The 20,464-nt window shown below is 42.3% G+C and overlaps 1 long non-coding RNA gene across 1 annotated transcript in view; it reads right to left on the bottom strand.

Moving 5' to 3' along the window:
• The window catches only part of LOC142070830 (uncharacterized), a 45,368-nt gene extending 25,265 nt beyond the window's left edge, over positions 1–20,103 (bottom strand). Inside the window, exon 1 of the long non-coding RNA XR_012666753.1 lies at positions 20,009–20,103. This is a non-coding gene — a long non-coding RNA (uncharacterized LOC142070830). The remainder of the gene's footprint in view (positions 1–20,008) is intronic.
• Between the last annotated feature and the right edge of the window lie 361 nt (positions 20,104–20,464).

Here is a 20,464-nt window from a genome sequence, read left to right as displayed (position 1 = left end):
CCATCATGTTGGGGTTCAATTTACAAGCATTTAATTCCTCTAAGATGTGGGTTGTCAGAGATGCAGCCAATGTGTCTTCTATAATCTGAATATCTAGAAATTCATCTACTAGCCTACCACTGACATCAAGATAATATATGCAATGACTTAATACTTGACACCCATTTGCATTGGTGCATTCATCAGCTATGTATGCACACTTTCTGAATGCTGTGAGAGTTCTTCACTTTTTCAACTGCTCAATCTTTCACTGTTGCACTGCATGCTTCTAACCAGTCAGCTGAGTTTTTTGCAGGAAGATAGTGAGCATTTGCTGGTTTTGGTCACAACCAATGTCCAACTTCAGGATTAACAAATGACACTGCACTTAACATTGGCCCCCAGTTTATAGTGTGTGGTATCTCTTGCTTAAATAGAAAGTATGATGTGACAGCCATGTTTGTTTGCATAAACTGTGTTGTGTCTCAGCATTTTTAACAGCCTCATTAAGTACTTCTAAAATTGGCTTTGACAATGACTGCTTAGAAGGATTTCTGCATGTCAATGCAATCCAGAGGATTGATGTTTTGCAGCCTTTTCACATAGTTTGTCAGCACTGACTTTGCTGATTGGTCTGGCAAACCAAGCTCCTCCACTTTTACTACATAAATCCATGGTATGCTTACATCTTAAATACTGCATGCAGTTCTGGTTGCCCCATCTCAAAATAAGATATATTGGAGTTGGAAACATATATATTATAATTATTATGGTAATTCTTTGACAGGGTAACAAACCTTTTGGATATGGTGGAAGCAGTGGATGTGGTATATCTTGATTTTAGTAAAGCTTTTGACACTGTCCCACATGACCTTCTCATAAATAAACTAGGGAAATACAACATAGATGGAGTTACTATAAGGTGGGTGAAAAACTTGTTGGAAAACCATTCCCAGACAGTAATCATCAGTGGTTCACAGTCAGGCTGGAAGGGCATAATGAGTGGCATCCTGCAGGGATCAGTTCTGGGTCCAGTTCTGTTCAATATCTTCATCAACGATTTAGATAATGGCAGAGAGAATACACTTATAAATTTTGCGGACGATACCAAGCTCGGAGGACTTGCAAGTGCTTTGGAGGATAGGATTCACATAAGGACAAATGCAAAGTACTACACTTAGAAGGAATGATCAGCTGCACACATACAAAATGGGAAATGACTGCCTCAGAAGGAGTACTGCAGAAAGGGATCTGGGGGTCATAGTGGACCACAAGCTAAATATGAGTCAACAGTGTAACGCTTTTGCAAAAAAAGGGAACATCATTCTGGGATGTATTAGCAGGAGTGTTGTAAGCAAGACACGAGAAGTAGTTCTTCCGTTCTACTCTGCTCTGATTAGGCCTCAACTAGAGTATTGTGTCCTGTTCTGGGCGCCACATTTCAGGAAGGATGTGGACAAATTGGAGAGAGTCCAGAGAAGAGCAACAAAAATGATTAAAGGTCTAGAAAACGTGACCTGTGAAGGAAGATTGAAAAAACTGGGTTTGTTTAGTCTGGAGAAGAGAAGACTGAGAGGCGACATGATAATAGTTTTCAAGTATGTAAAAGCTTATTACAAGGAGGAGGAAGAAAAAAATATTTTTCTTAACCTCTGAGGATAGGACAAGAATCAATGGGCTTAAATTGCAGCAAGGGTGGTTTAGGTTGGACATTAGGAAAAACTTCCTGTCAGGGTGGTTAAGCACTGCAATAAGTTGCCTAGGGAGGATGTGGAATCTCCATCATTGGAGATTTTTAAGAGCAGGCTAGACAAACACCTGTTAGGAATAGTCTAGATAATTAGTCCTGCCATGAGTGCAAGGGACTGGACTAGATGACCTCTCGAGGTCCCTTCCAGTTCTATGATTCTATGATTCCCCACATTCAATACTACAGTGATTTGTAACCCAACACCAGCCAAAATTGATCACTTGGGCAACATAGCTCTGTCTGCTGGACACCTAGGCTGAGTAGAGTGTTAGGATACAGATATTCAGGCCTGTCTGTAAAGGCCTATACTCTAAGAATTTAGGTGTATTCTTATCACTTGGCTAATTATAGAGGTATAAAAGAAAGAATCAAAATCACTATCTGCTGGTGTAAGGGCCTTCTCTTACTGTGACAGTCTGAGGCCCCGTTCTTAGGCTAAGGTCTTTGGCTAAGCAGCAGAGGCAGCCATAAGCTGGGAAGCGAACAGTCACATCATCACATTCCAAACTAGTCACATTGAAATAAGGTGCTATTGGGCTGTTAGGCACTATCAGGACAGGATTGTATTCCTATCACCTCCAGAGAAAGGGAAGTGCCTAGAAAATGTAAAAGGAAACTTAGTTTGATAGCATCCTGTCTGGCAAGAACTCACTTATCAATAGCTGGGATGTGAAATCCTCACTTCTGTATTGTTTTGTCATTATAGTTCCCACTTTGCTATTGTTTGTCTGTATAATCTCTCTGGTTCTGTGATTGTTCCTGTCTGCTGTATAATTAATTTTGCTGGGTGTAAACTAATTAAGGTGGTGGGCTATAATTGGTTACATAATCATGTTACAATATTAATAATTGGTTACATAATCATGTTAGGATTGGTTAGTTAAATTTCAGGAAAATGATTGGTTAAGGTATAGCTAAGCAGAACTCAAGTTTTACTATATAATCTGTAGTCAATGAGGAGGTGGGGGTGGGTGGGAGGGGGTTGGTGTGTGTGGGGGGGAGGGAGATAGGAACAGGGAATGGGGGTAAGAAAATTGGAATCATGTGTTGCTAAAGGGGGAAATGGGAACAGGGAATGGGAGTAAGGAAGTTGGAATCATGTTTGGCTAAGGGTAGGAATGGGAACAGGGACACAGGTGTAAGGCTCTGTGGTGTCAGAGCTGGGAAGGAGGATACTAAGGAAGGAAACTGGAATCATGCTTGCTGGAAGTTCACCCCAATAAACATCGAATTGTTTGCACCTTTGGACTTCGGGTATTGTTGCTCTCTGTTCATGCAAGAAGGACCAGGGAAGTAAGTGGTTGAAGGAATAAGCCCCCTAACATAGGTGAGTTCATGTAAATACAGTCTGGTCCTTTTTCTCCCTCACCTCCCAGCTCAGTGCTAGCTGTCGGGAGAGCTCATTGAGATCTTGCTTACAACACCTAATTTGAAATTATTAGGTTGGCCAACATTGCTGAAAAGAATGCACCGACATTGTCATTAAAAAACAACAGCTGTGTGAGGAAGGTAGTCTTTTGTTCATACTTTTCAAACCTATTATACTTTTTCTGGTATAAGTATTTTATCATATACCGTATGTGCTTTTAAAGTGTGTATTAATGTTTCAGTTTCAATTCAAGTTTCCAACCAATGATTAAATTGGCAACACTGTAATGTAACTAGTTGACCACTGGGCGGCGTAGGGAAATCCCTGACTCCCACTCTTCTGGCAGTGGGTCCTGCGGGACTCGCAGGATCCCAGTCCTGCTGCAGGGCTCTACACTAGTCCTGCTCAGGGCTCTAGTTTGTAGTGTAGACCTGTCCTACGTCATTTTTCTGTCCTCCTCCCCATCAATCCCAAGGCTAGCTGGGAGACAAACCATACCTCTGCACAAATTCTGGGATCCCAGCTGTTTTAACATCCACCAGCTTGTAATACCCCCTTGGGAATCGTTACACTAGCAAGAAACACCCCCATCCTACCACCATCATGCCACTAGCATATTCCCTATGAGATGGGGATTCCTAGCTATCCTTTTTAGCGTCATGCTGTGTAGCTCAAAACAATGCTAGCAGCTGGACTGGAGAATCAAAGGCTGGGAAGAAATAAAGGAGGGTGGGGGATTTTTGTCCTTGATCCAAAAAAGGAGCTTCGTGTTAATTGTGTAAGCCTTCAGCAGGGGGTGTTGGCAAACAAAACGGCCAGCTTCAATATCTTGGGATTCCTCTTAAGATTTATACACTACTACCATCACAAGACTCCATCCTGAAACCTGAGAAAAAATAAAATACCCTTCTTGTGACCCTTAACAAGCAGCATTTCCCCTCTCACAAGCAGGGAGTCTGTGTATGAAATAAGGAAATCTGCATTATGGAGAAAGACAACACAGCACTGATTTGGCAAAACACAGCAACAATAGATCAGCAATATATTTACATAAACAACAAATACCCATCTCCACAGTATCTCTGGCAGTAGGCTTTCACCTCAGTTTCCCACTTACCAGTGTCAGTGTCTGATGAACAAATGTACCTTTAATATTCTACTTTCTCCCTTCCCTCTGTCACACTCCACTCATGTTTGTTTTCAATGGTTAGTGAAGTCCCAGAGTCCAGTTGAGTGCACTCAGGTAGTGCCCTTACCAAAGTTCTGTTGATGTTCTCTACGGCTTCAGTGAACAGCCACATCTCTTGCCATGCCATCACCTCTTCACCTGTCTGTGTCCAGTCCTGATGCTCCATCACCTAACTTAGCTGTAATGATTTCAGCTTTGTTGATGCTGGTATGGAAGAATCTCAGTAGAGTTCACTCAGCTCTGTTGCTATCCTATGCAGCTTCTCTGAAAAGCTGGTGCTACTACTTCACAGCATTGGAGAAGATGTATAAATGGCATATAAGACCCTTGAGCAGAGTCTCTGCCATCATAGATATCCTCCTTGCCATAAGGTAGAATCCCGCTGCCCCTCTGTCTGGCTTGTGTTCAAGCTCAATTATGGAGTGGTACAAGACTAAAGCTTTGGTTATGGTTATGGTGACCCCTCACTAGGGCATATTAAGTACATTTCTGTTGACCTTTTGTCACACAGTAAGTACAACAATATTGCATTGCCCCCGCAGTCAAAACTTAATCTGAGTTTAAACAAGATGACCACGGTGTTCATACTGGGATGGTGGGTAGCAAACATGCAAATGAGGTCTGACTCATTGTCTCTTCCTCCAGTTCACCAACAGACTGTAGCAGAGAGCTCCTTCCCTCTAGAGTTTCAGACCACAAGGCTTACAAATGCAATACCAAAATGTTAATGGAACATCAAGAGCGTGCTCTTGTTTAGCCCAGCAAAACAATTAGGACAATGAACATTTAAGACAGCACAGCTAAACCTGGGGGCTGCAGCCTTCAGTCCGTATAGCATGGTTGATCCCCATGTTAGCAATAAAATCTTAGTACTAAAAACATCCTCCTCCTGGAACTCCCCTAGCACTGCTCACGACAAAGTGGACATCTGTCTGCAGTTTCCCACAAAAGCCATGATCCCAGGAGCACTGCTGCTGCGCTGGCTCCCAACACTTCTCACAAGTCGCTTGTAATTTGGCAGTGAGCATTTCTGTAACAACTACATGAATGTAAAACGCAAAATATTTCTTATTTTCAATACCAAATGTAGAATGACAGATTCCTTGACTGACCCTTCAGACTGCAGGTAGCTTTTTCTGATTTCCCTCAATATAGCTCATGTGGTGGGTGTTGATTCAGGGCTAACCCTAGCTTTCTCAGTGTCCTATGCAAAGTAAGACTGGGGACAGGGGGATGGGGATCACTTGAAGCAAATTCCTAAAATACCTTAGATCACCCAGGATAACTCTGCTCTCTATCTCTGAAGAACGGAAGTTTAAAGGTGTGTTGAACGTTTGTTTGCAGTGTTATGGTCGCTGATCCCAGGATATTAGAGAGACAAGGTGGGTTGGTCCCAAAATATTATTAGAGAGACAAATTGGGTGAGGTAACTTTATTAAACCAACTTCTGTTGGTGAAAGATACAAGCTCTGTGTAAGCTCAAAAACTCACCTCTTTCACCGGAAGAAGCTGATGCAATAAAAGATATTAACTCACCCACACTGTCTCTTTAAAGTTTGGGTTTAAAGTTGTAGTCAAGACCGGATTTAGGGGCAGGGGACCCAAGTGACTGCCTTGGGTGCTGTTTCTGTTGTTAGCGATAAAAGGGAAAATAGAATGTTTGAAGTAAAATGTTTCAGGTATATGAATGTTTTGAATGAGAATAAAATAAAGCTTCAGGACTGCCATGGCCCAGTGCGAACATGAAGGGAAGAAACAGTCATGTCCAGGCAACCTTGCACTGAATCCAATCCTGTTTTCAGTGTCAATTATCAGGTAGAAGATTCTCACGGATAGTGTTACAAATCTTAACCTGAAGCTGCTAAGTGACACTTGCTGGGAGAGCTGCACTGACAGCGTAAGGCTAATGAGGTACCAAGTAACTGATGTTTACGAAGCCCTGATGGAACTTGTGCAGTCGAGTAAAGCCAAGGTCGGAATCCTACACAAGGATGGCAAAGCATGGCAAACCAGATCACTGACTTCAAATTTCTGGTTTTAGTTGTGGTTTGGCATATCCTGTTCCAAGTAAATGTTGTAAGTAAGGCATTACAAACTCAGTTGCTGGACATCATGATTGCTACTACTTTGATGCAAAGCTGTCTTGATTTCATTGTGGCCCACAGAGACAACGGATTTGAAGATGCCATCACTGCTGCCAAATAAATGGCAGGAAACATATGAGTTGAGCCTGTCTTCAAGGAAACCCTTATTTATGGGAAGAAGAGACAGTTTGGTTTCCACTGAATGCATTTGATGAAGTGAGCTGTAGCTCACGAAAGCTTATGCTCAAATAAATTTGTTAGTCTCTAAGGTGCCACGAATCCTCCTTTTCTTTTTGGTTAGAAGGGCAGAGGTGGTGATTGGAATCTTGGAAGAAAAATTCAAGAGGAAGGGGTTTTTTGCTCACTCATTGACACTGCTCGAGTGTCCATCAAAAAAAGGTTTGGACAAATGAAGCACAACAAAAAGACCTGGAGGGTTTTGTATGATCTTAATAAGCTGCTGGCAGACAGGACAATACCCTTTAACAATTGTACGGACCTTCACCAGACGCTGATACACAGGGAATGTTTGGATGTCAATGATAAAGACCTCTATGCTGAACTGAACAACATCCATCACATTTTGCAACATGGAAAGCACTCTCCGCTCCAAGTTCTCCTTGATGCAGATCTGAAAGACACTTTTCATAATGTGTGGATAGCTTTGAGGATATTGCTCATACTGCTGGTCACAGTCACGAGTGATGAGCACAGCTTTTCGAAGCTCAGACTTATTAAAACATATTTTTGATCGATGATGGCCGATGAGAGACTGACATCACTTGCTATTTTATCACTTGAAAATGTCATTGGCCAGTCTTTGGATCTCTCTGACAGTGTGCTTCAGTTCATGAGGGCAATGGCGAGAAAAGTGACTTTTTGAACTGAAGGACTAGGGTTAACATTCAAAGGCTGTACCTACTGTAACGCTATTTAATACTGGTCCGCCCAATGTTGGTGCACACTTCAGTTTCTTGATGTCACTACATTTCAGTTATTCTTAAAATTAAAAAGTTTCTATAAGCTTAAAAGAAACCATTGTTTTTAAATTTGCTTATACATGGCATGAATAAATACAGATTTACAGATCCTAACGTGCACATTTTTCGTCTTCTTGACAGGGATAAATCATGCATGCAAATCGTGTACCAAAGTCATGAAATGGGCTACAAATGCAAATAATAAGCTATTCAAAAGTTTAACAAATGAAGGAGGGGCACCATTTATTTATAGATTCATAGATATTTAGGTCAGAAGGGACCATCATGATCATCTAGTCTGACCTCCTGCACAACGCAGGCCACAGAATTTCACCCACCACTCCTGCAAAAAACCTCACACCTATATCTGTGCTATTGAAGTCCTCAAATCATAGTTTAAAGACTTCAAGGAGCAGAGAATCCTCCAGCAAGTGACCCGTGATCCATGCTACAGAGGAAGGCGAAAAACCTCCAGGGCCTCTTCCAATCTGCCCTGGAGGAAAATTCCTTCCCGACTCCAAATATGGTCATCAGCTAAACCCTGAGCATATGGGCAAGATTAATCAGCCAGATATTACAGAAAATTCTTTCCTGGGTAACTCGGATCCCACCCCATCTAATAGCCCATCACAGGCCATTGGGCCTATTTACCATGAATATTTAATTACCAAAACCATGTTATCCCATCATACCATCTCCTCCATAAACTTATCGAGTTTAATCTTAAAGCCGGATAGATCTTTTGCCCCCCACTGCTTCCCTTGGAAGGCTATTCCAAAACTTCACTCCTCTGATGGTTAGAAACCTTCGTCTAATTTCTAGTCTAAATTTCCTGGTGGCCAGTTTATATCCATTTGTTCTTGTGTCCACATTGGTACTGAGCTTAAATAATTCCTCTCCCTCTCCAGTATTTATCCCTCTGATATATTTATAGAGAGCAATCATATCTCCCCTCAACCTTCTTTTAGTTTAGGCAAAACAAGCCAAGTTCCTTGAATCTCCTTTCATAAGACAAGTTTTCCATTACTCGGATCATCCTAATAGCCCTTCTCTGTACCTGTTCCAGTTTGAATTCATCCCTCTTAAACATGGGAGACCAGAACTGCACACAGTATTCCAGGTGAGGTCTCACCAGTGCCTTGTATAATGGTACTAAAACCTCCTTATCTCTACTGGAAATACCTCTCCTGATGCATCCCAAGACCACATTGGCTTTTTTCACGGCCATATCACATTGGCGGCTCATAGTCATCCTATGATCAACCAATACTCCAAGGTCCTTTTCCTCCTCTGTTACTTCTAATTGATGCGTCCCTAGCTTATAACTAAAATTCTTGTTATTAATCCCTAAATGCATGACCTTACACTTCTCACTATTAAATTTCATCCTATTACTATTACTCCAGTTTACAAGGTCATCCAGATCCTCCTGTAGCGTATCCCTGTCCTTCTCTAAATTGGCAATACCTCCCAGCTTTGTATCATCCGCAAACTTAATTAGCACACTCCCACTTTTTGTGCCAAGGTCAGTAATAAAAAGATTAAATAAGATTGGTCCCAAAACAGATCCTTGAGGAACTCCACTGGTAACCTCCCTCCAGCCTGACAGTTCACCTTTCAGTAGGACCCGTTGTAGTCTCCCCTTTAACCAATTCCTTATCCACCTTTCAATTTTCCTATTGATCCCCATCTTATCCAATTTAACTAATAATTCCCCATGTTGCACGGTATCAAACGCCTTACTAAAATCTAGGTAAATTAGATCCACTGTGTTTCCTTTGTCTAAAAAATCTGTTACTTTCTCAAAGAAGGAGATCAGGTTGGTTTGGCACGATCTACCTTTTGTAAAATCATGTTGTATTTTGTCCCATTTACCATTGACTTCAATGTCCTTAACTACCTTCTCCTGCAAAATATTTTCCAAGACCTTGCATACTTTCCAAGACCTTGCATAGATGTCAAACTAACAGGCCTATAATTACCCGGATTACTTTTTTTCCCTTTCTTAAAAATAGGAACTATGTTAGCAATTCTCCAATCATACGGTACAACTCTTGAGTTTACAGATTCATTAAAAATTCTTGCTAATGGGCTTGCAATTTCATGTGCCAATTCCTTTAATATTCTTGGATGAAGATTATCTGGGCCCTCCGATTTAGTCCCATTAAGCTGTTTGAGTTTCGCTTCTACCTCAGATATAGTAATGTCTGCCTCCATATCCTCATTCCCATTTGTCATGCTACCATTATCCCTAAGGTCCTCTTTAGTCTTATTAAAGACTGAGGCAAAGTATTTGTTTAGATATTGGGCCATGCCTAGATTATCCTTGACCTCCACTCCATCCTCAGTGTTTAGCGGTCCCGCTTCTTCTTTCTTTGTTTTCTTCTTATTTATATGACTATAGAACCTTTTACTATTGGTTTTAATTCCCTTTTCAAGGTCCAACTCTACTTGACTTTTAGCCTGTCTCACTTTATCCCTACATGTTCTGACCTCAATAAGGTAGCTTTCCTTGCTGATCCCTCCCTTTTTCCACTCCCTGTATGCTTTCTGCTTTTTCTTAATCATCTCCCTGAGATGCTTGCTCATCCAGCTTGGTCTACAACTCCTGCCTATGAATTTTTTCCCCTTTCTTGGGATGCAGGCTTCCAATAGCTTCTGCAGCTTTGATTTAAAATAATCCCAGGCCTCCTCTACCTTTAGATCCATAAATTCTTCAGTCCAATCCACTTCCCGAACTAATTTTCTTAATTTGTGAAAGTCAGCCCTTTTGAAATCAAAAACCCTAGTTGCAGATTTATTTTTATTAATCCTTCCATTCAGTTTGAACTGAATTAGCTCATGATCACTTGAGCCAAGATTATCCCCTACAACCATTTCTTCTGTGAGGTCCTCACTACTCACCAAAACCAATCTAAAATGGCATCCCCTCTAGTCAGTTCAGCAACTACTTGATGAAGGAATCCATCAGCTATCGCATCTAGGAAAATCTGAGCCCTATTATTATTACAAGCACTCGTCCTCCAGTCTATATCTGGGAAGTTAAAGTCTCCCATGATCACACAGTTTCCATTAGTATTTACTTTATTAAAAACATTAAAAATCCATATCCAAATTGGATCCCGGTGGTCTATAGCACACCCCAAACACTATCCCAGGGGTGGCTCTAATAGTTTTCTTCCCCAATTTAATTTTTGCCCAGACGGACTCAGTCATATCCATTTCATCGCTTCTTATTTCTTTACATTCTATCTCATCATTGATATACAATGCTACTCCACCACCTTTACCTTTATTTCAGTCTTTCCTAAACAGCACATACCCTTCAATACCTGTAGTCCAGTCATGACTACTATTCCACCATGTTTCTGTTATCCCTATAATATCTGGTTTCACTTCCTGCACCAGTGGCTCTAGTTCCTCCATTTTGTTACCTAGGCTCCTCACATTAGTGTACAAACATCTTAATTTTTGCTGTTTGGCCTCACTCACATTCTGTACCCTATTAGGCATGGTCATTTTACTGCCAGTATAACCTATTGGACTTGTATCTACACTGCCCTTCCTCCTACCCATGGCTGTATTCACTCTTACTTCATTTTTCTTTCCTCTCAATGCTAAATTCCGGTGTGGAGATTACCTGGACATCTCCCAACCATCTCCCCCAAATTCCTAGTTTAAAGCTCTCTTAATCAGTTGTGCCAGCCTCCATCCTAGAAGTCTATTTCCTTCCCTACTCAGATGAAGTCCATCCCGAGAGAACTGTCCTCTATCCATGAATGCCTCCCAGTGGCCATACATCCCAAAGCCCTCCTTATAGCACCACTGCCTAAGCCATCTGTTGATAGTCATAATCTTGTCACACCTTTGTTGCCCTTCTCTAGGAACAGGCAGAATCGCACTAAAGATCACCTGAGCCTCAATTTCCTTAAGCGTCTTCCCCAGCCTAGCATAGTCTCCCTTAATACTTTCCAGCGAGAATCTAGCCGTATCATTTGTTCCCACATGAAGGATAGTTAGGGGATTCTTTCCTGCTCCCTTTAGAATCCTTTTCAACCTCAGGTCTACATCTCGTATCTTAGCACCTGGAAGACAGCATACCCTTCTATTCTCTGGATCACCTCTGGTTACAGTCCTGTCTATTCTTCTCAGTAAAGAGTCCCCGATCACATAGACCTGCCTTTTCCTAGTGACAGTGCTATTCTCCAGTCTATCCCCTGTTCCTTCTGGCTGCAAGTTCTTTCCATTCCTATTCTCCCTTGTAATCCTCTTCAACCCATCCTGTATCCTCCTGGGGCTCATATTTGGTGTAATCTCCATTAACTCTTCCCCTTTTCCTATAGGACTAGCCGCTCTTCTCTTCTTCCTTGCCCTTCCGCCTTCAGTGACTACCTGCTGAGCCCCTTCTTCATTTTCCAACTCTGGAAACCTATTCTTGAGCTCTATTTCTCCTTCACTAGCCCGTCTTTTCCTCTGCCTGGTTCTTTTAATCACATGCTTCCACTGACCACTTTCCTCACCCAGTCTCCCCTCAGAATTCCCCAGTCCTGCTTCCATCTGCAAGTCTGAGCTTTTCCCTTCAGATATCTCATGTCTTTCCTACATAATCTGCTCAAACCCCTTCCTAACCTCAACCAGACTTTCCACCTGCATCTCCAAACCTCGGATCTTTTCCTCCATCAGCTCTATCAGACAGCATTTCATACAGACAAAACTCTTACCAGGTGCCCCCTCCAGGATCATGTACATACCGCAGCTTCCACAACCAGTCATCTTCATTGTGTCTTCCGCTACATGGGTCACTCCCACTGCTGCCTCTGTATCTGTCATAGCCTTGCCACCTAAACCCTGTTAATCTGGGAAACACAAACCACACCAAAACACCACCACCCACTTCTCCTCCAACAGAACTCCCACTCAAACTCCCCTGTTTACAGCTCTGTTTGCTGGCTCCTGTGCCGCTGCAGCTGTCTGTATTCTAGGGCCAGCCCTGGTTATATTATCTTGTATGTGCATTATGATGGTTGTGCTATTAGTTAAATCTGTCTCCACATGGACGAGGAGAAGGCACATACTTTAAGCTGCCTTTTCTTTTCATTTCCTTGTTTTTGAGGTTTGGTCGGTGGTGTGTAGACTCAATTAATACAGACTGTTCTTATGATGGTTAGAACTATTTGTCCAGTCTTCAGATTTCAATCCTTGATGGGGAAATGGGAAGAGAGCAAAAATCCTAACAGAAATTCCAGTTGAAATTTTTCATCTTGTTGCTAAGGGTTCTCTTGGCCACTAGATTTTGGAACAAGGCAACAGTATCTATTGTTCAGATATCTGTGGCTACTGTTTCCTCCAGCAGAAGCCCAAAGACACCCGTTGAAGGATTTGTGAGCTGTGGTGGATTACAAACTCAACATGAGTCAACAATGTGATGCTGAAGCAAGAAAAGCAAATGAAGTTTTGGGTTGCATTAACAGGTGCATGGCATGCAAGTCATAGGAAGTGCTAGTACCACTCTACTCAGTGCTGGTTAGGCCTCAGCTGGAATACCGTGTCCAGTTTTGGTCACTGCTATATAGAGAGGATGTAGACAAACTGGAAAGGATCCAGAGGCAAGCAACAAAGATGATCAAAGGAATGGAATGCAAGCCATGTGAGCAAAGGCTGAAGAAACTGGGTATGTTTAGTTTGGAAAAGAGGAGATTAAGGGCGGACATGATATTGGTTTTCAAATACTTGAAAGGCTGACATAAAAAAGATGGAGTAAAATTGTTCTCTCTTGCCATAGAGGGCAGGACAAGAGGCAATGAGTTCAAACTACAACATAGCAGATTTAGATTACACCTCAGGAAAAACTTCCTAACTGAAAGAACAGTAGGACAATGGAACAAAGTGCCTAGGTAAGTCATGGAAGCTCTTTCACTGGAACTTTTCACGAATTCGCTGGGTAGCCGTCTGTCTTGGATGGTTTAGACAAAACAAATCCTGCATTTTGGCAGGGAGTTAGACTAGATGACTCTTGCAGTCCCTTCTAATCCCATGGTTCGATGATTCTATGACTGTAACAGAGACTACAGGATTTTTTTTACTAGAAATGGAGGCATTACCATACATGGGCTATTTTTGACACAAACAAAGTTTATTTTAGAGTAACATGATAAAACAGAAAGTAATCTTTAGGGAGATAGGACAAATATGAATTTTACTTATATAGTATTTTCTCTAGGGAAAATTCAGCATCCTTGGTTAATCTAATAGGTACCTGCCTCTGCATCTCTGGGTGATGAAGCAGAATACCACTCCCTTTGGAGCCCAATAATACTTCTCTTTAAGGATCTAATTCTGCTCTTACACACATTAATTGGAAGCAATTGCATCTGGCTCTGATTCTCCACTAAACTACTCCAATTGGTTTCAGTGGAGTCACACCAGCATAAATCTGAAGAGTAACACAGTGAAGAAAGAAAAGGAGTACTTGTGGCACGTTAGAAACTAACCAATTTATCTGAGCATAAGCTTTCGTGAGCTACAGCTCACTTCATCGGATGCATACTTTCCACAGTATGCATCCGATGAAGTGAGCTGTAGCTCACGAAAGCTTATGCTCAGATAAATTGGTTAGTCTCTAAGGTGCCACAAGTACTCCTTTTCTTTTTGCAAATACAGACTAACACGGCTGCTACTCTGAAACAGTGAAGAAGTCACAGGTCTCTTGACGTTAATGGAGTTTCGTCCACAAAGAAACAGTAAGAGATTAGAATCAATCCCTAACTGTCTAAAGAGATCTTGACAAGTAATATAAGGTACTCGTTTTCCACACATGGCTAAGAGCCTTGCCTCTATAGCTATTTAGGGCAAAATTCTGATGCATTACTCATTGGAGCTACTCCAAATTTACAACAGCGTACAAGAGATCAGTCTGTCTTTTAGAATCAGTTCCATATCTTCCACATCTCCTACATGGTAATAAAAAAAATTGCTATTAAAGTCACCAGGCAGTACAATGGAGATATTTTATTCAGACACCTACCAAACCAATTAGCAAATTAGAAAGAATACACTGTACACTGGTTTGGAACATATAGCCAAGGACATGAAATTATATCACTATGTTAATCACAGCAGTGCTCACTTTAGAATAGGTTTCAGAGGAACAGCCGTGTTAGTCTGTATTCGCAAAAAGAAAAGGAGTACTTGTGGCACCTTAGAGACTAACCAATTTATTTGAGCATGAGCTTTCGTGAGCTACAGCTCACTTCATCAGATGTATACCGTGGAAACTGCAGCAGACTTTATATACACACAGAGAATATGAAACAATACCTCCTCCCACCCCACTGTCCTGCTGGTAATAGCTTATCTAAAGTGATCAACAGGTGGGCCATTTCCAGCACAAAGCCAGGTTTTCTCACCCTCCACCCCCCCCCCCCCACAAATTCACTCTCCTGCTGGTGCTAGCCCATCCAAAGTGACAACTCTTTACATAATCAAGTCGGGCTATTTCCTGCATAGATCCAGGTTTTCTCACATCTCCCCCACCCCCATACACACACAAACTCACTCTCCTGCTGGTAATAGCTCATCTAAACTGACCACTCTCCAAGTTTAAATCCAAGTTAAACCAGAACATCTGGGGGGGGGGGGGTAGGAAAAAACAAGAGGAAACAGGCTACCTTGCATAATGACTTAGCCACTCCCAGTCTCTATTTAAGCCTAAATTAATAGTATCCAATTTGCAAATGAATTCCAATTCAGCAGTTTCTCGCTGGAGTCTGGATTTGAAGTTTTTTTGTTTTAAGATAGCGACCTTCATGTCTGTGATTGCGTGACCAGAGAGATTGAAGTGTTCTCCGACTGGTTTATGAATGTTAGAATTCTTGACATCTGATTTGTGTCCATTTATTCTTTTACGTAGAGACTGTCCAGTTTGACCAATGTACATGGCAGAGGGGCATTGCTGGCACATGATGGCATATATCACATTGGTGGATGTGCAGGTGAACGAGCCTCTGATAGTGTGGCTGATGTTATTAGGCCCTGTGATGGTGTCCCCTGAATAGATATGTGGGCACAATTGGCAACGGGCTTTGTTGCAAGGATAAGTTCCTGGGTTAGTGGTTCTGTTGTGTGGTATGTGGTTGTTGGTGAGTATTTGCTTCAGGTTGCGGGGCTGTCTGTAGGCAAGGACTGGCCTGTCTCCCAAGACTTGTGAGAGTGTTGGGTCATCCTTTAGGATAGGTTGTAGATCCTTAATAATGCGTTGGAGGGGTTTTAGTTGGGGGCTGAAGGTGACCGCTAGTGGCGTTCTGTTATTTTCTTTGTTAGGCCTGTCCTGTAGTAGGTAACTTCTGGGAACTCTTCTGGCTCTATCAATCTGTTTCTTTACTTCTGCAGGTGGGTATTGTAGTTGTAAGAAAGCTTGACAGAGATCTTGTAGGTGTTTGTCTCTGTCTGAGGGGTTGGAGCAAATGCGGTTGTATCGCAGAGCTTGGCTGTAGACGATGGATCGTGTGGTGTGGTCACGGCTAACCTGGTGGCTGAACTTTGTGACTTTGTCCTTACCCATAACTATTTTACATTTGGGGACAACGTATACCTTCAGATCAGCGGCACTGCTATGGGTACCCGCATGGCCCCACAGTATGCCAACATTTTTATGGCTGATTTAGAACAACGCTTCCTCAGCTCTCGTCCCCTAAAGCCCCTACTCTACTTGCGCTATATTGATGACATCTTCATCATCTGGACCCATGGAAAAGAAGCCCTTGAGGAATTCCACCATGATTTCAACAATTTCCATCCCACCACCAACCTCAGCCTGGTCCAGTCCACACAAGAGATCCACTTCCTGGACACTACAGTGCTAATAAACAATGGCCACATAAACACCACCCTATACCGGAAACCTACTGACCGCTATTCCTACCTGCATGCCTCCAGCTTTCACCCTGACCACACCACACGATCCATCGTCTACAGCCAAGCTCTGCGATACAACCGCATTTGCTCCAACCCCTCAGACAGAGACAAACACCTACAAGATCTCTGTCAAGCTTTCTTACAACTACAATACCCACCTGCAGAAGTAAAGAAACAGATTGATAGAGCCAGAAGAGTTCCCAGAAGTTACCTACTACAGGACAGGCCTAACAAAGAAAATAACAGAACGCCACTAGCGGTCACCTTCAGCCCCCAACTAAAACCCCTCCAACGCATTATTAAGGATCTACAACCTATCCTAAAGGATGACCCAACACTCTCACAAGTCTTGGGAGACAGGCCAGTCCTTGCCTACAGACAGCCCCGCAACCTGAAGCAAATATTCACCAACAACCATATACCACACAACAGAACCACTAACCCAGGAACTTATCCTTGCAACAAAGCCCGTTGCCAATTGTGCCCACATATCTATTCAGGGGACACCATCACAGGGCCTAATAACATCAGCCACACTATCAGAGGCTCATTCACCTGCACATCCACCAATGTGATATATGCCATCATGTGCCAGCAATGCCCCTCTGCCATGTACATTGGTCAAACTGGACAGTCTCTACGTAAAAGAATAAATGGACACAAATCAGATGTCAAGAATTATAACATTCATAAACCAGTCGGAGAACACTTCAATCTCTCTGGTCACGCAATCACAGACATGAAGGTCGCTATCTTAAAACAAAAAAACTTCAAATCCAGACTCCAGCGAGAAACTGCTGAATTGGAATTCATTTGCAAATTGGATACTATTAATTTAGGCTTAAATAGAGACTGGGAGTGGCTAAGTCATTATGCAAGGTAGCCTGTTTCCTCTTGTTTTTTCCTACCCCCCCCCCCCCAGATGTTCTGGTTTAACTTGGATTTAAACTTGGAGAGTGGTCAGTTTAGATGAGCTATTACCAGCAGGAGAGTGAGTTTGTGTGTGTATGGGGGTGGGGGAGATGTGAGAAAACCTGGATCTATGCAGGAAATAGCCCGACTTGATTATGTAAAGAGTTGTCACTTTGGATGGGCTAGCACCAGCAGGAGAGTGAATTTGTGGGGGGGGTGGAGGGTGAGAAAACCTGGCTTTGTGCTGGAAATGGCCCACCTGTTGATCACTTTAGATAAGCTATTACCAGCAGGACAGTGGGGTGGGAGGAGGTATTGTTTCATATTCTCTGTGTGTATATAAAGTCTGCTGCAGTTTCCACGGTATACATCTGATGAAGTGAGCTGTAGCTCACGAAAGCTCATGCTCAAATAAATTGGTTAGTCTCTAAGGTGCCACAAGTACTCCTTTTCTTTTCACTTTAGAATAAACTTTCAAAGGTCACCTCCTGTTTCACTGCTCTAACTGTGAATATGCATGCAAGTAACATCTATTCCTATGCAGAGCTGCACAGAAGCAAAGTGGAGTGCCCAGCCTACAGTGACAAAGTAAAATTAACTCATATCCTAGCTTGTTGAAAGCATGCAATCTGAGGAAGCTTGACTTCCCTGTCAGCCACAGCAAAGATGAGAGTAAAGACAAGCTGAACACAGGAGCAAAGCAATTGGGAGACAAGATGATGATGATAAATAGGGTTAACCAAAACTTTTCTGTCAAAACTGTTTTTCCAACGAACACCTGTGTTTATAACCAAACTAATTTTTCTGTAGAAACTATCTGCTGTCCATGGAAAATTCTGACTTTAAAAAAAAAAGTCAAAGAGCTGTATACTCACAAAGCAAAAGTATTTTGTTCTTTGGCCGAAAACTGAAAATTTTGATTTGGAAATGCTACCACAAAGCCCTGTGGAAGTTCTAGCTTCAGTGCCTGATAACCCCCTTTTCCTCTACTGACTAATCTCCCCAGCCAGCCTACATCACCCATGCCTGCAGTGCTTCATAGGATTCAAGAAGAGGTGAGACCACTGTGCAGCATGAGAAAGGTAGTTCAGCCAAGGAGCACAATCCACAGAACTGAACAGAGGTATAAAGTACCTAACTACTACTCCCAGGAGGCAATGCTATAGCTAGAGCTGGTGCTTTAGAAAACGTATATATTCCCTCAATAACATACCTAGTTGGGCACCACCAGCATATTGAAAAGCAATGGATTCACCATTAGTCACTGCCCAGCAGTGTTGTGCAGCCACCTCTTGACATCAGATTCACAATTGAAACTGGAATGCCTGACTTTCCATGTTTGCAGTTGGATGTCACACTTCAATTTTATTCTGCCTTTCTTCTACCATCCCAGCTCCACAGCTGCCCATGCTCATTCCCTGCCTACCATGCTTCTTATTCCTTCCTCCCCTCCTATCCCAGTTCTTCTATCCTTTTCTTCTTCCCATCTCTTTCCCCCCACTCTTTTGCTCCTTCAGTCCTGGATCTTAAAAATTCTCCTTTACCCATGGAGGATTTTCTGGAGTAATTCTACAGAAGTCAATGCAGCTACTCTGGGGGGAGTAATATTAGAATCTGGCCTAGCATTCCATGATTGGGTGGGTGTAGCAGCAAAGATAGCCAGTGTGGTTGAGAATCTGACATAGTGCTCCTTGTTCATCTGTTACAGAGTGGTGCATCTGATGTTTGGCTGCATCTACTGGTTCTGCTACAAATATATATCCTTGCTACAAATACTCAAAAACTCACCTAGAGTATCATATTAGATTCCTCCACCTACCTCTGAACAGGGAACACCTTCAACAAGTTCATTTCCTCAAGTCTGGATTAAAAATTGCTGATGCAGTGCTCCTCAGCTGCGTTTCTTCATTTCAAGGTATGGAAGTGGCCCTTCTGGAGATTTTTCTTAAGAATAAAGAGTCCGACAATGTTCCCCACAATACAGTTAATGCATAAAAGTACCAAAAATCAAACAAAGCAAGTAGATTGTAAGCTCTTTGGGCAGGAACTATCTTGCTGTTGTATGTTTGTACAGTGCCTAGCACAATGGGGTCCTTCATCATGTTTATTATGCTACTGCCTAAAGGCCAGCCAAGAATGCAGCCCCACCGTGCACTCTACAGTACACGGTCCCTGCCCTGATATGCTTACAATGACATGACAGACAGGGTGGTGGAGGGGTTGAACACACAAGCAGAGGGAACCATGTAATGGCAGCACATTGTGTTAGTTCCATAATTTCTGAGCGGTGGGGAGTAGTTCAGAAGGGATAAGCTGAATGGAAAGAAAATGGGGTCATAGGGGGTGGGGCAACAAAGCAGGGGAGAGGAGGGTAAGAGGGGCAGGTGTGGCATGAAGCTCTGGTGAAGAGAGTGCAAGGATGAGGGAGGGGGAAGGTTGGCGAAAACAGCCAATCGGCACAGGGCAGAGAAAATCCAGGCAAAACAGTAGAAAGTTCTCCAAATATCCAGAGAACCGATGGTCCCTACTTCAGCAGCTGCTGCTGCTACCAGCTGGAGTCTCTAATTGGCTCCCCCACTGCAGATTTCCCCAAGGCCACATGGTGGTGGGAAGGAGAGGCACTACCAGGGGTCCTAGTGCCACCAGATTGGGGCATTCATGTCCGTGATTGGGGCTCTTAGGCACTACCCCAATATAAAAATAACAAAATATTATAATAAAATAATAATAATTAATAAATAATTCACCTAAACATGGTGACCAGCCAATTAATTTCACACAGAAATTCTGAGAATTGAATGCAGAATTCCCCTGAAAAACATGCCAGCTAACCATTGTTGTAACACTGCATTGTCATTCAAGGACAAGCATTTAGGGAGAGCGTTCCTCTAATATTTAGCATCTATATATTAGAAAATCTGTTTGGTCCATCTCTGCAAAGTGACCTGCAAATTAAAACATAAAATAGAGATCAGTGTCCTTTCTTGCTTATATAAATTATAATTAATTATAATTATATTATATAATCAGGTGACAAGAATAATATTCTCTGTACTTAAGATGGTACTATATTTCATGTTTTTTTAGGAAGAATTTTTTTCTGCTTGCCTTCTGCATTACAAATATCCATTATTGACTTACCTGTATTTGTCTCAAGACTTCTTGGAAAACTTAAACTAGTAGAAAGAAAAGGAGTACTTGTGGCACCTTAGAGACTAACCAGTTTATTTGAGCCTAAGCTTTCGTGAGCTACACTTCAAAGTGAGCTGTAGCTCACGAAAGCTTATG

This window comes from Caretta caretta, chromosome 2 (genome assembly GCF_965140235.1).
Source record: "Caretta caretta isolate rCarCar2 chromosome 2, rCarCar1.hap1, whole genome shotgun sequence".
Lineage (NCBI taxonomy): Eukaryota > Metazoa > Chordata > Testudines > Cheloniidae > Caretta > Caretta caretta.
The sequence above is the reverse complement of the archived record's forward strand: the minus strand, read 5'-3'. Positions and strand labels throughout refer to the sequence as shown.